Source organism: Pelmatolapia mariae, linkage group LG7 (genome assembly GCF_036321145.2).
Source record: "Pelmatolapia mariae isolate MD_Pm_ZW linkage group LG7, Pm_UMD_F_2, whole genome shotgun sequence".
NCBI lineage: Eukaryota > Metazoa > Chordata > Actinopteri > Cichliformes > Cichlidae > Pelmatolapia > Pelmatolapia mariae.
This window is the reverse complement of record NC_086233.1, coordinates 63,400,930-63,415,561: the sequence shown is the minus strand read 5'-3', so window position 1 is coordinate 63,415,561 and position 14,632 is coordinate 63,400,930. Positions and strand designations below refer to the sequence as shown.

The following is a 14,632-nucleotide window of genomic DNA, read 5'->3' as shown; positions in this document are numbered from 1 at the left end:
ACTGAGCTGAACATGCTCAAACAGCAGAAACCCTCACATAAGATCATAAACTAAATAAACTTTAATATTAAGATACAAAGAGACAAAGCGTAACACAATATAAAAATATGTAAAACCTGCTAGTAATAACAAAGTAACAAGATTTAGATAAAAGGACCTGATTCTGTATTTTATATATTTGTAACATATTTGTGGTTGTTATGTAGCACCGACAACAATGATTGCACAGCTGTGATATGGAAAAACTAAAATCATAAAATGAAAATGTATCCATGTACAATCATCACTCTAATGGCTTTAAAATATCAGTCGGCTGTTTTCAAACTCTTCTTTGAGAAAAAGAATGAACAAAAGAAAACACTCCATTTGTGTGAGTTGAAAGGCCAGTTGGATCATTGAACTGTACAGGTGCTGAACTCTATACAGACAGCACATTATGTAATCAGCAACCAACCACCTTTTATTGCAAGGATTCTGTAAGGTAGATGAGTCAGAGCAATGGTAAACGTTACTGTTGCTTTGCAACAAAATCTTCACCTAGCTGCTCTTGCTAATGCTGCTAGCATTATGGAAACATTAAGGCTAGCAAAGTTACTGAAGTCCATCACATCAAGACTAAAAGAAACTTGTTAATGTTTGCAAGTGCTGCACTGCAGGGAGGACTTTATCGTGAAAGCGTGGCTATAAAAGGTTGCAAATCTAAGAATCCAAGAGATGCAGTTGGATCAAGTTGAGGATGTGCATTTCTTAAATAAGAGTTTCAGCAGATTTAATGCAAGTTCAAATCTTCAATGTTTCATGTTTGAAGTTTGAAATAATCATATTTTAATACTTTTTATGATCCTGTAAGTGTCTGATGTTGAGTTTAAAGAGATTCTTTGAGAAATTTTTCGAGGCCTTTAATGATCATAAGCTTTTATGGCACAGTGAGAAGGTCTAGTACTTATAACTGACACAAGCTCAGTTATATTGTTGTAAATAGACCAAGTTTAAAAACAACTTAGTGAAAAGCCAAATCAAATGTAACTAAGAAAATGATTGAGGTGAAATGTTTGTTTGACGTTTTATGTTGTTGGAACAGAAACAATCTTCAATCTATTTATGGAGTCATGAGCTAACAAATAAAGAACAGCCTGAAATTAAAAGAAGCTGATTCAAACTGCAGAAAGTGTGAAATACAAGAAACAAATGTGAGTTTCATACGTTTATTTCACATTTCACCAATGCAGTAGAAATAAGAAATGGATAAAAGTTTCCCAGATAACTTCCAACCAGGACTAACTGCTAGTTAAGGTCCATCTGCACACCGCCTCACCGTGGCGTTCTGAGTTGGACTTTCATGCGGTAAGGTTTGGGAGTCAGAGTGACCCCGTAGACTGGAGTGAAGTCTGGTTCTCCTGCATCCTCGGGCCAGATGAACTTGAACTTCCTCAGCAGAGTCACAATCATGAGGAAGAGCTCCATACGAGCCAGACCCTCTCCGAGACACACCCGAGGACCTGAGGCGTTGAAAAAAATACCTCAGTATCATCTACGACAGAAGATTTAATCAACTATGTCGGTGTGTGAATCGTGTTTTCATGTACCTGCAGAGAAAGGCATGAAGGCCTCTGGTTTAACAAACTCTCCTTTGTCATCAAGGAAGTTTTCAGGGTTGAATTCATGAGGGAATTTCCACTGTCCCTCCTCGCTGAGCACTGAGGTCAGATTCTCGATGATCATTGTTCCCTGAGGACGAAATCAACACCAAAACCATTAAGGATGCTCGTCACTTTATTGCCTCTACCTATTTAACCAGCTGGCCCTTACCTTGGGAATGGAATATCCCATCAGCTCTGTGTCTTTAGTGGTGCAGTGGAAGACACTGAGAGGAACAGTGTTGGCAACTCTCTGTATCTCATGAATCACAGCCTGGATGAAGAGAAGACATTTCTTTGACTTAGAGCAGAATACATGCATGCTGTCAAATTCAGCCACAAAAACAATGCATATATACTTCGAGCAATATTTTGACGAATAATCCAGTTTATCTGCAGTTCCACCGAGCAGCTGTTATTTGACAGTCTGTGCTTTGGTTTGAGAGTCTCTGAGAAGAATCGACACAGCTGCAAATAGAGTTACCGTTTCATTTTTACTCATTTATAAATTATTTCAAAACTTTACATGGCTTTGTGTCACCATCTAACAAACACGGCACTCACATCCAAACACCTTAAATGTAAGCAAAAAAATAAATAAATACCTGCATGTAGGGCATCTTGTGTCTGTCCTCAAAACTGGCCTGATCTTTCCCTTCCAGCACTCGGTCTATCTCCTCCTGACATTGTTCTGTTAGAACAGGACAACACAAACACTGTGCAGTACACCATAAACAGTGATATAACTATGATTTTAGAAAAGCTTGTGTCCCTGTAGGTGTACTGTGTATGCAGTCCAGTATATTGGACCTAAACATCAACAAATCATTTGCAAAAATGGCTGTTTTACATTAAGGACCTTAGTATACGGCACAGCAGTGTGCATGACTTTATGGTACAAGAGAACAAGAGCTGATAACAAAAAGCCAAGTCATATGTGCAGGTTTACCTTGTATGTGTGGGTAGTTCACAAGATAAAGAAAACCAGTAAGCAGGGTGTTGGATGTAGTGTCAGTCCCAGCAAAGTAAAGATCCAAGGTGTACCTAAGGTTCTGCGTTTCTGAAAATGAAGAACCATCGTTGCCTCTCTAAGAAAAAGTTATAAATGGAAAAGAAAGTGATAGACACGGTACGGGGTCACAGCCACACGTATGTTCACCTTTCTGCATTAAAACTATGAATACATCTTTTTAGAGAGTTGTGTTAGAATGAATTCAAATTAATTATTTTTTAATTCATTAAACTGCAACCTGTATTTATATAAATTCTAATATATGACATTGTAAACTGCTCCTTTTACACACACCTTTTCCAGTTCATCCAAATAGCAGTCAATAAAGTCGCGTGCCTCTCCCGGGACTCTGGTCTTCTTGTGCTCGCTCACAAAATCAGCTACAAGATTTTCTAAAGCCTAAAAAATACAAGGGATTCTTCATTTCTTACAATTTGCTTTCAACAAATAAAGTACATACAGTATGTCCTTGTAGTTAGTGTTTTCGTTGTATTACCTCAGCATTGTTGAAGACCTTCCTGAAAGGCAGCGGCAGGTAACGAATTAAAGGAAGAGAGTCATACAGCTGTAAATAAAGAGAAGTCTTCAGTTTTCCTTTGAGCTTCAGTTGTACCTGATAAAAGATCCTCAGTATTTCCAACCACTAAAAATGACAGCATGAAGGACTTCTCTGTTCTACGTCTCCTTATGTCCGATGCTTCCTTCTCTTACTGTCATGGTTGCAGCGTTTTCCCCTCAGAGTTTTTGAATAGCTTCAGAGTGTTTTGGATGAGCTGTCAGTGTTGTTTTTGGTTTTTTCAGTTTGGAGTTTATTTGTTAAAGTGATTTACTGTTTCAACATTTGTTTGGAATCCTTGTTTTCTACTTAGTTTCAATTCCTACTTTGAGTTAATCTGCATTTATTTCTCTCAGTGGATCCTTATCGGTTCCTGCCTCTGCTGCATCTTTTCCCTGAATTAGTTCATTCATGTTTCAGTGTTTGTTTCAGTAAGAGTTTATTTTCAGTTTTAATCTGATAATTACTTTAATCGTTTGTCTTGCTTAGGTTTTCAGTTTCTGTCTGATATACGCTATATTGCCAAAAGTATTCTCTCATCTGGCTGCACAAGCATATGAGTGAAATCCGATTATTAACCCAAAGGGTTTAAGTTCATGTTGAATCACCTTCTTCATCTATGACAGCTTCAACTCTTTTTGGAAAGCTTTCTACAAGGTTTGGGAGCGTGTTCATGGCAATTTTTGGCCATTCTTGACTGATGATGGACGAGAAGGTCTGGCTTACAGTCTCCGCTCTAATTCATCCAAAAAGTGTCAGGTTGAGGTCAGGACTCTGTTTAGGCCAGTCAGCTTCCTCTACAGCAAACTCACTCATCATCCATTATAGACTTGCTTTGTGCACTGGTACACAGTCATGTTGGAACAGGAATGGGCCGTCCCCAAACTGTTCCTACAAAGTTAGGAGCATGAAATTGAAAATTCAAATTATGATTTTGTATTTCTGGGATATTTTGTCTTTTGTTGGTGTTTTCTACATCTTCATTCTGGATCTTAGTTCCTCTTGAAACTCTACAGACTCCACAGAGGTCGTGACACATAAAGCAGCTATCATTGTTATAGACTAAGAAAGGTGCTTTTACTCACCATAGCCCATGGTCCATTGGTTATCCTGGTATTCTCAGTAAAGCATCGGACAATAAATTGTATTAACGCATGATCATACTCATAGCGTGTGGCAAAAAGGACTTGACAGATGATATTGGAGGCCGCATAACTCGAGGACTCATGGTTTTACCTGTGCAAGAAATAATATAACAGCACAGAATTGTGAAATAATGCACAATAATGTGACAGGAAAAAAAGCACTATGCAATTTAGCTATGGATGCACAGATGGACCTACCAACACTCTCTTCCAGGGTACTAATGATGTGTTTTATCTCCTTATGAATCCTGTCCTCCATCGAGTTCTTCCCCAGACCAAAGTTCCACAAAGTGGTCAAAGCAAAGCGACGATGTTCCTTCCAACTAGAGCTGTAATCAGCCATAATGACCTCTACAACAAGTTTAGTAGCACAAAGAGGAGAGAACCTAAGAATCATTCATGTGGTTATCCTACAGGACAGAGCTGAACTTTGCCTCCTCTTAAGTAAACTGGCAACATTTTGTGATCTTTTTTCTCTTTTGCACGGTGGAATTTTAATTTGAATGTGTGAATACAAATGCACATCTTTTTTGTAGTCTTACCTAACATTACAATGAATTCAATTCAATTCAATTTCTTTATATAGCACCAAATCACAACAACAGTCACCTCAAGGCGCTTTATATGAGTGAACAGTTGTTGGGATTTGGGGACATATAACATGTCATATGTCTTATATTACATGTAATGTTTATTGTGCCTTTCCTCTTGGTGATATCACTGACAAACAAGTCTTGGGGTCGTCCAGCAAAATCAGTAGCCTTTGTCACTATAGCTTCTTTGATTGCCTTCATCCCATTGATGATTACAGCCGGTTTGAGACCGATGTAGATGCTGTAGACATCTCCATAGGACTTCCTCAGCTGGCAGAGAAAATAACAAGTGTTTGCAATTATTTTATGACAAAGTCAGATGGATATTTTCATCAAATCTTGATGTGGGTTCAATCATCCAGTTAAGGAAACCTCAAAATGTGATTCTGCTCATCTGGATGTAGCTTATCTGAGTCTTATTGGAAGCACTGAAAATACAGACAGTTGTTGCTATGTGCAAATGTGCATGGAGATTTGTCTAACGTCATACTTTGTAAGGCTGCTCTTAGTGGTGGTTGTGTCAACGTAAGGCAAGCTCAGATGGACAGACCACAATGGATGTGCTACATGTTCACTGTAAGTAGATGTTGAAGGTTTTTTCAGTAGGTTTCATAAGTAGCTAGTACCTGGAATGTTTTGCAAAAAATAAAATGTTACCCATAACTTGTTCAACTTATGGTTCACTCAAGCAAGCTCTTACATCATCTGACAGAAATGATAAAATAATAAAGTAGCTAGCTAAAAGAAAAAGCTCAGTGGAGGAACTGATATCTAACTACAGTAGAAGCGACGGTAACGTGCTTGAAACTCACAGTATAACCTTAAAGCTACATACATTTGCAGATCTGCTATGGCAAAAGTTATTAAATTGAAAAGCTGGGTGATTTATAACTGATGACTCACTTGTATTTTCAGTGCTTCCAGCAATGTTTTTCTGCTATTAATCTGCACACTTAAATGATTATTTACACATTTAAACAATCCAATTTATACACATTCTGAATACCCGTCTGCAGATCCCTGCACAGACTCACAAACCTTTGTACAGATTAACAGATTTAGTTACACATCTCCAAATCTGATTTGATTTCAAAACAATCCAAGTAACAAAATGTATGACTTGGAATATGGGATGGATACACCAAAGTGTGTAGCCAGTGCACTCTGTGCAGACATTGTGTTATGCAATCACATAAAGGAACGCAGGATTGGTTACCTGTGCCATTATATTGCAAGATTTTCAGAGCTTTAAAAAGTATATTAATTTTTACAACCATTGTTTTACATTTGTAGTTTTTAACCTATAGCAAAGATTGAATCTGTCAATGTTAGGAAAAGCATAATGATGATCATATGTCTTTGTAACTTAACAGTTAGACCCATTTAAATACAAATAACAGTCTTCTTTGCAAACTCCTTTGACTACGATGACCTGGATGACTGAGAACCTTCACAGACAAATAACAGTCGTTACATCTGTGCCATAAAATAGCCCATTTAAAGAAAATAGCTTTCATTCCAAGTGTTTCTTACTCTCTCAAAGTCCTTTAAGGGGTTCTCCAGTCTCAGCTGTAGAATGTTTCCCAGTAGGGGCAGAATTGGGGGTCCTGGTGGAAAGTTTATGGTCTTCGGGACTTGAGTTGAAGAATGATAAAGAAAATGCAAAGCCATAGCAGCAAAACTGAAATAAACATGGCAGAATCAATTGGACTGCAAAAAGAGGAGTAGCTGGATAACCTGCCAGAAAAGGTTAACTCAGCTCTGCCTTTGCTAATGTTGACTTTTCGCCCTGTGTCAACTTCATGTGAAGAGACAAACCACATTCAGATAAAAGCAGACAACTCAACGTCAGGCGAAGTTAATGTCAGACAATAAGTAACAAGAATTTGTAGAAATGGAGGCCAAAGGTAAATGCCAGAGCTCTTTGAAAGAAACTTGACTCCACTGTTATCTTCTTTTTTTTAACTGATGAACCAACACGTTCAAAGTTTATCTTAATTATGAAAATTAACTATAGATGCAGTGCAACTGCCACCACTGACACCAACAGAGCACATACTCTGCAGACACTTTATTAGGTACACCTCAATGTTACCAAATTTAACCCATTTTTGCCCTCAGACATAGACTCAACAAAGTGCCTGCAACACTTCTTACAGATTCTGGTCCGTATTGACAGGAAAGCATCATGCAGTAGCTGCAGATTTGTTGGCTCCAGATCAATAATCTCTGGTTAAAACACACGCAGTCACGTTCAAAAAACTGGTTTGAGATTATCTGAGTTTTGTGATATGGTGCTATCATGCTGCTGAAAGCAAGTCAAGGTGTTTACTTTTTTGTTCTGTGTGAAAGGTAAGTGAGGAGAAAAGTCATTCTGACTCAACCACTTCCAGATAAATGCAGATTAATCAGTGTTATGGCTGTGCGGTATGACCAAAATCTCATATCCTGATAAAGACATTTATCCTCCCGACAACAGTATATTTCACAAAAATTGTACATTTTCTGTGAATCTCAGGCAACTTGACGTTCAGCTGGGTGTCGTGTACCTGGAGTCGAGTGTTTTGACCGATGCATTAAACTATACATTTTTAGACATAAGTTTTAACGGCCGCCATCTTCTATGTATTTACTACACGGCGTGCTGCTGGGAGGAGCCTGTTCTAATGTTTGAGTCTAAGGTTTATTTTGAGCACCTGACGGCCCTTTTTTGCTTCTCATCCATAAATTGTCTCCACACTCTGTCACATGACTCTTGCGTAGGTGGTAGAAGAGGTTTGCTGTGTTTGAGTCTGAGGTGGGGGCCGGTTTCCTGCATAACTTGCATCGTACAGTTTTCTGGGCCGTGTCACACTTTTCATAACCAAACCATGTCCATGCTACAGAGGTAGCCACTCATTTAGGAATAAGGTCCTTGATTTGTTTGGACTGGTACTTCTGTTTGGAGCTACCTGGTTCTGCCTCATCTTTACTGGTCATACCGAATTTCCCAGAGGAACCCACCCGAGGGATTAATAAAGTTTTATCTCATCTTATCTTACTGGTATTCTTCCACGTGGTGACTCTAAGCGCCATTTATACTTACTTTATGTTTTTATTTGAGGTCATTTGTTTGATGCATATTCTGAAATTTGATGTTTGAGAATAACGTATGTTGTCGTCATTCTAGTTTATTTTGAAAAACCTCAACAGGATCTTCAGCTTTATTGTGAAAGGTTTATGTGGAAAACAAACAAGCGGACAGGAGCGCCACATGCTGGGTTTACCGTTGTTGTTGCTAATGACAACGCATTAAAACAGTCGCTTGTCCATCTGTAGTTTGGTTATTTTAAATATAAGAGAAAAAGAGAACTTTAAGAAATGAATACAGCCACTACAGTGACCGTCACCATAAACAGTTTATTTTGCGACACCATGAAACAAACGATAGCGTGATATGAAACGATAGACGTTTTCATATCGTCATGCGATATATACCGTTATATCGAACAGCCCTAATCAGTGTCACGTATTGATTAACAAGAAGTTGGAATACCAAAGGTAAGTAGGCGAGCACTTATCTGTGGAGGCCAAAGGTAAGTGCTGGAGTTGAAAGAGAAGAAAACTGAACTCCACTGTTATCATCATCTTATATGATGAATCAACACATACGATGATGATGACAGTTGGGGACACCAACCATAGATGCGTTCTTTGCTGATGGGGGACATTCAATACATATAATCACTGGACACTTTATTAGGTATATCTCACTATCTCACTACATTCAAGGCTATCCATCATCTCTCGCCTTCATACCTCTGACCTGGTTCAGATCATCATTCCTTTTCGGTCTCTCAGATCCTCTTCCTCTCTTTCCATCCCTTCCCCCGGTTAGCCATCGTGGGGCACAGGGCTTTCTGCTGCTCTGCCCCCCGTCTTTGGAGCTCCCTTCCTCCTGAGATAAGAAACATCACTCATCCCTCTTTTTAAGTGCAGACTCAAAACTCACCTGTTCACAACAGCCTGTTTGTGTAAACTGTGTGTCACAGAATCAAAGGCTGCAGGGGAGACTGGTTCTTTGGAGTCGTCTGAGGTCGAGGGCAAAGGTGCTGCTCTGAGATCCTCCCTTTGCTAGCGAGTAAAAACCGGTTAAGCTGTTTGTCTTGCTTTGTTCACAGGAATAAGTCTGAACCAGCGGGCCTGCTGCACGCAGACCCAACAAAGCTAATCAAAAAGAAATGTTACTTACTGTCAGTAGAGACGATGCCCTTTAAAATAAGTTTCGCACCAGAACAGCATTCAGGAACATTACAGTCTTCTTATCTGTCGCAGATGTTACAACTTGAGTTTAATTATGGTTATTTCACACTCTTAAGCTCCCAAAATTAGGATTTGTCTTCTAGTGAAATAGTTTTTGAATTTTTTCCAGGTAAAATAAAGCCTAGTTTTTTAGAAGGTACACTGCTTTTCTCTGTCCATTGTTAAGGTCCAGATATTGAGGAGGAATCCAAAATAACCACCCCTGATCCGGCCGTGTGCAATTAGACGGCATTTTAATAAATACACGCAGCGTGGAGCCAACACTGTACAGATTCAGTGTTGAACTCTCTTACAATAGTCAGAACCCAGTATTTATAGGGGTGAAACAGTACAGCCCCCCTTCTGTTGCCAGGCAGAAACCAAAACCACAATGACTTTTAACATAGTTTAAAAAGAACATCGTCGCGTCTCCATCCAGGTGCCTTCCTGTTGTCCCCGGACGCTCGCCTTCGCTGTCGCTTGTCTCTGGAACATCCTGCACCTGCTTCTTCATCAAACAGTCACATATGCACGCACAATTTTTGCAGTTGCAAGCAAAACATAATTAACTTTTACCTATATAACTGAGTCTATCTACGATGTGTGTATGTGTATGTGTCAGCCTCTGCTTGCACTTTGTTTCACCTCTCAGCTCCCCAGCTAGACCTTAACCTTTCCACTAGACAGAAGGCCAGCACAACTGAAACTATGTGTGTGCCGATCTTGACTTATATGTAAAATGTATAAAACAAATGTTCCAATCTAATACAACTACTTAAAGCTTAATCAGCGATAAATGCATAAAAGACACCCTACTCTTAACTTGCACTTAGACTCTGGTTTCAGTTTCGCTTCTGCAGAAGCATGCCTTGCAGAAGTGTTTCCTGTCTCATTTTGGCACAGAGTATTTCCTGTCCCTGCAGCTCAGTTTCTCACCCACTGAAGACTTCAGTGTAAGAATATAAAAACATTCAAAAGCCTTTAAAATTATAGATTCAACTCAACAGTTTAAAGTGGTTCTTCTTGGACCTGTAATAAAGACTAATATAATACCAATATGTTTGAACATCTGAATGCATCCGCATGCAACATCACTATTAATAATGAAATGGTAATGATGATTATAAAAATAGCAGCAAATAATAGCAGTAAAATATTTCTCCTCTTGACACTCCCTCTCTCGACCTCTGGACCACCAGAGGTCGCCATACATCATGTTGGGTCACTCCTTGGCCCATTCATCTGCTTCCCTATCCACCCATGACGTCATGTACATTAGGATCACTTTTCCCACTCTGACCCTCTCTTGGCATTCTGTGACTTAGCGGACCAGACAACCCCATGTCATCTAGGTGGTCTTAATAATAAAAGGCCTGCTCCCACTTGAGAACACTCCATGGGTAAAGTTAGGTTCTTCCTTGGTCCCTCTCTCGTGGAAATCTGGCGCCCTGCAAAGGAAACAAAACAGCTTTTCCTCCTCCGGCTCTAACTTACTCTGTTCCTCAATTGCTCTCTTTATTCAAACCTGATTCAACCTAATATCACTCAAAACATGAACCTCTATATATTATTCCACAGTCCTCATCATTTTGTAAAACTCTTAAAGCGCTGCTTTCACGTCTCTGCATGTGCTTCCTGTTGCTCCTGTGCACAAAACTGTCGCTGCTGCACGGAGCTCTCCCTTAACGTCACCTTTCACAAAAAAAAATCATCATAAACACTTATTCTACTAAAGGATCAAAGAAAAACAACCACTTTAATCACTAAGTGTAAGCACATAGTTAATTGCTCCTAGATAAATTTCATCATAGCTAAAAGCTGAACTCCCATTTCCTGTGTTATAACCTGTTTTAATATATCATTTTATTTCATTTTTGCTGCTCTTAATGTAATGGTACACTCTAATCTATACTTTATCAGACTTAACCAAAATATATAAGTTTTCTTCCCTTTTGCTTCTGTTTTAAACAAAAACTTGGTCACTTCAACAAGCATTTGTTATTCTGTAACTGCATTTTATATAATAAGACTAATTTAGAGCTGCATGTGTTATCGCAATATTTTACATGTCACACAGTTTAGTTGCAAGCAAACTCCTATTCAGTTCCTCCTTTCTGTCACTTGCTAGTGGGCCCACTCAAATTCAGATAAAAGCTAAAGGAATTCCAGGCCCTTGGCCTCACCTATGTTTAAATCATGTGTGTTTGTAAGCGTGAATGCTGTTTATCCTTCTGTTGCTCCAAGTCCCCCGCAATCTATCGACTGAGACATCGCGCTCGTCGAAGCTTATGACCTTAACTGGACCGAACATCAACTCTGTTAATGAGCACGATCGCAATGTGTAAGAAAAAATCATTTCTACATATATAATCTCCAATATTATTCATTTGAGTCAGCGACACTTTTAACACTCTCTTAATACGCTCTGTCCTCTATCCTAGCAATAAATCTATTTAATATCTGTTTCTAAAGCCTACATTATAACAGCTTATTCTACAAATCAAAAGAAATCACACATTTCTGCTCATCAAAATTTCACTAATCTTCCCCGTTATTATTATTATTCCCACAGTTTCCCTTTAAGTTTTCGTGTACAGCTTCATATGAGCACCGACATTTTATCTTCTGAACAGAATTCAGTTCATTTTAATCCTTTCTTAGAACTAACAATTTCTGCTTCAGTTTTACCATATCTAAATTATCAACCCCAATAATTATAAAATCATACTGAAACCCATTTCAATCCCCCTTTTTATTTGGACTTCACATGTGTGTCCAAATAAAACTCAAAATGCATCACCCAAGCTTAAGAAATTAAAGGGAAAAAAGGTTAGTCATATCATCTCTCTAAACACTCAAACACTACAGCCATCCTCCTCCCAGGTATTTTGCCCTAAAAACCTGTGTTTAAGGAATAAAATCAATCTAATCATTATGTCAAATCTTCTCAAACTCCTTGCTCCATGCAAAGTCTGGATCCTTGGAACTTCCTGGAAACAAAAACCTGTACTTTACATTTCATAACCAACTCTCCCCCTTTATGATCCAATCTGTGTTATAAGAAAGAAACCCCAAAACAGCACAATCATCAAACAAATACATTATAAAAAATAGCAGCAGAAATATCAGCAAAATACGAATCTAACCCCAGTCAGTAAAACAGAAATTCCCTCAAAGCAACTCAAAAGTCAGCATCCCCCGAATTATAAGATAAGATAAGATAAGATAACCTTTATTAGTCCCACACGTGGGAAATTTGTTTTGTCACAGCAGGAAGTGGACAGTGCAAAAGTTATGAAGGACAATTAGAATAAAATAAAATAAGAATAAATACAGTACACAACTGTACAGAATAGAATAAAAATAGAATACTATATACAGTAGAATAAAATAGAATAAAATATACAATAGGATAAAAATAGAATACAAATGCTATATACAACAGAGTGAAAAATACAATGGTGCCAGAAAGATTATTGCACATTTGTGTTATTGCACATTTGTGGATGTGTGTGTATGATCAGTTAAAGTCTTTGTTGTGGAGTCTGACAGCAGTGGGGAGGAAAGACCTGCGAAATCTCTCCGTCCCACACCGTGGGTGCCGCAGTCTCCCACTGAAGGAGCTGCTCAGTGCTGTCACAGTCTCATGCATGGGGTGGGAGATGTTGTCCAGCAGGGATGACAGCTTAGCCACCATTCTCCTGTCACTCACCACCTCCACTGGGTCCAGAGGGCATCCTAGAACAGAGCTGGCCCTTCGGATCAGCCTGTTCAGTCTCTTCCTGTCCCCAGAAGAGATGCTGCCGCCCCAGCAGACCACACCATAAAAGATGGCTGAGGCCACCACAGAGTCATAGAAGGTCTTCAGGAGTGGGCCCTCCACTCCAAACGACCCGAGTCTCCGCAGCAGGTACAGCCTGCTCTGCCCTTTCCTGTAGAGGGCGTCTGAGTTATGAGTCCAGTCCAGTTTGTTGTTCAGATGAACACCAAGGTACCTGTAGCTGTCCACAGCCTCAATGTCCATACCTTGGATGTTCAGTGGTTGCAGTGGAGGATGTTTGTGCCTGCGGAAGTCTACCACCAGCTCCTTTGTTTTACTGGCATTGATCTGGAGGTAGTTCAGCTGGCACCAGTCCACAAAGTCCTGAGTCAGTCCTCTGTACTCCTTGTCGTCCCCATCAGTGATGAGGCCGACTATAGCAGAGTCATCAGAGAACTTCTGCAGGAAGCACTGGGTGGAGTTGTGGGAGAAGTCTGCAGTGTAGATGGTGAAGAGGAACGGAGCCAGAACCGTTCCCTGTGGGGCCCCCGTACTGCAGACAACCCTGTCCGACACACAGCCCTGAGTCCTCACATACTGTGGTCGGTCGGTGAGGTAGTCCAAAATCCAGGTAGTGAGGTGATGGTCCACTCCAGAGTTCTCCAGCTTGTCCTTCAGGACTGTGGGAAGAATAGTGTTGAAGGCACTGGAGAAATCAAAGAACATGATTCTCACAGTGCTCCCAGCGGTCTCCAGGTGAGCGAGGGAGCGATGTAGGAGGTGAATGACGGCATCATCCGCTCCAATGCCAGGCTGGTAGGCAAACTGAAGTGGGTCCAGTGATGAGCTCACAAGGCGCCGAAGCTGAGCCAGGACCAGCCGCTCCAGGGTCTTCATCAGGTGGGATGTCAGAGCCACCGGCCTGTAGCTGTTGAGGTCCTTGGGGCGTGAAGTCTTTGGCACTGGAACAACACAGGAGGTTTTCCAGAGCTGTGGGACTCTTCCCAGCCTCAGGCTCAGGTTGAAGAGGTGCTCCATCACACCACACAGTTGGTCCGCGCAGGACCTGACGACCCTCGAGCTGATGCCATCTGGACCCGCTGCCTTCTTGCCATTAATCCTCCTCAGTTCCCTCCTAACCTGGGTGGTTGAGAGAGACAGGCTGGAGCCTTGTGTTGAGTGTGTATTGGATGCTGTTGTTGGGGGTGGGGAGGAGTGAGCAGGGTGAATAGAGGAGGTGTGAAGTGTCTGAGGTGTCAGAGGTGGAACAGCAGCAGTGGGGGTGGTTGAGTCTGCAGCCGATGTTGGAGACTGCCTCATGGATGAATCAAATCTGTTGAAGAAATGATTCAGTTCATTTGCCCACCTCACATCCCTCCCAGGCAGAGAGTTCTGATGTTTGTGGCCCGAGATGGTTCTGAGGCCTCTCCAGACTTCACCAACGTTGTTTTGCTGAAGCTGGTTCTCCATCTTCTGCCTGTAGCTATCCTTCCCATTCCTTATCAGTCCCCTCAACTCTCTCTGCACCCTTTTCAACTCCTCTTTGTCTTTGGATTTGAAGGCCCTCCTCTTCTGCTTGAGGACGGCTTTAATTTCCGGGGTAATCCAAGGTTTGTTGTTGGAGAAACACCGTACAGTCCTGGTAGGT

At 40.5% G+C, this 14,632-nt stretch overlaps 1 pseudogene; it reads right to left on the bottom strand.

The window, feature by feature from the left end:
• Positions 1-1,311: 1,311 nt before the first annotated feature.
• On the bottom strand, positions 1,312-6,637 carry LOC134630231 (cytochrome P450 2F2-like; annotated as a pseudogene).
• Positions 6,638-14,632: the final 7,995 nt, after the last annotated feature.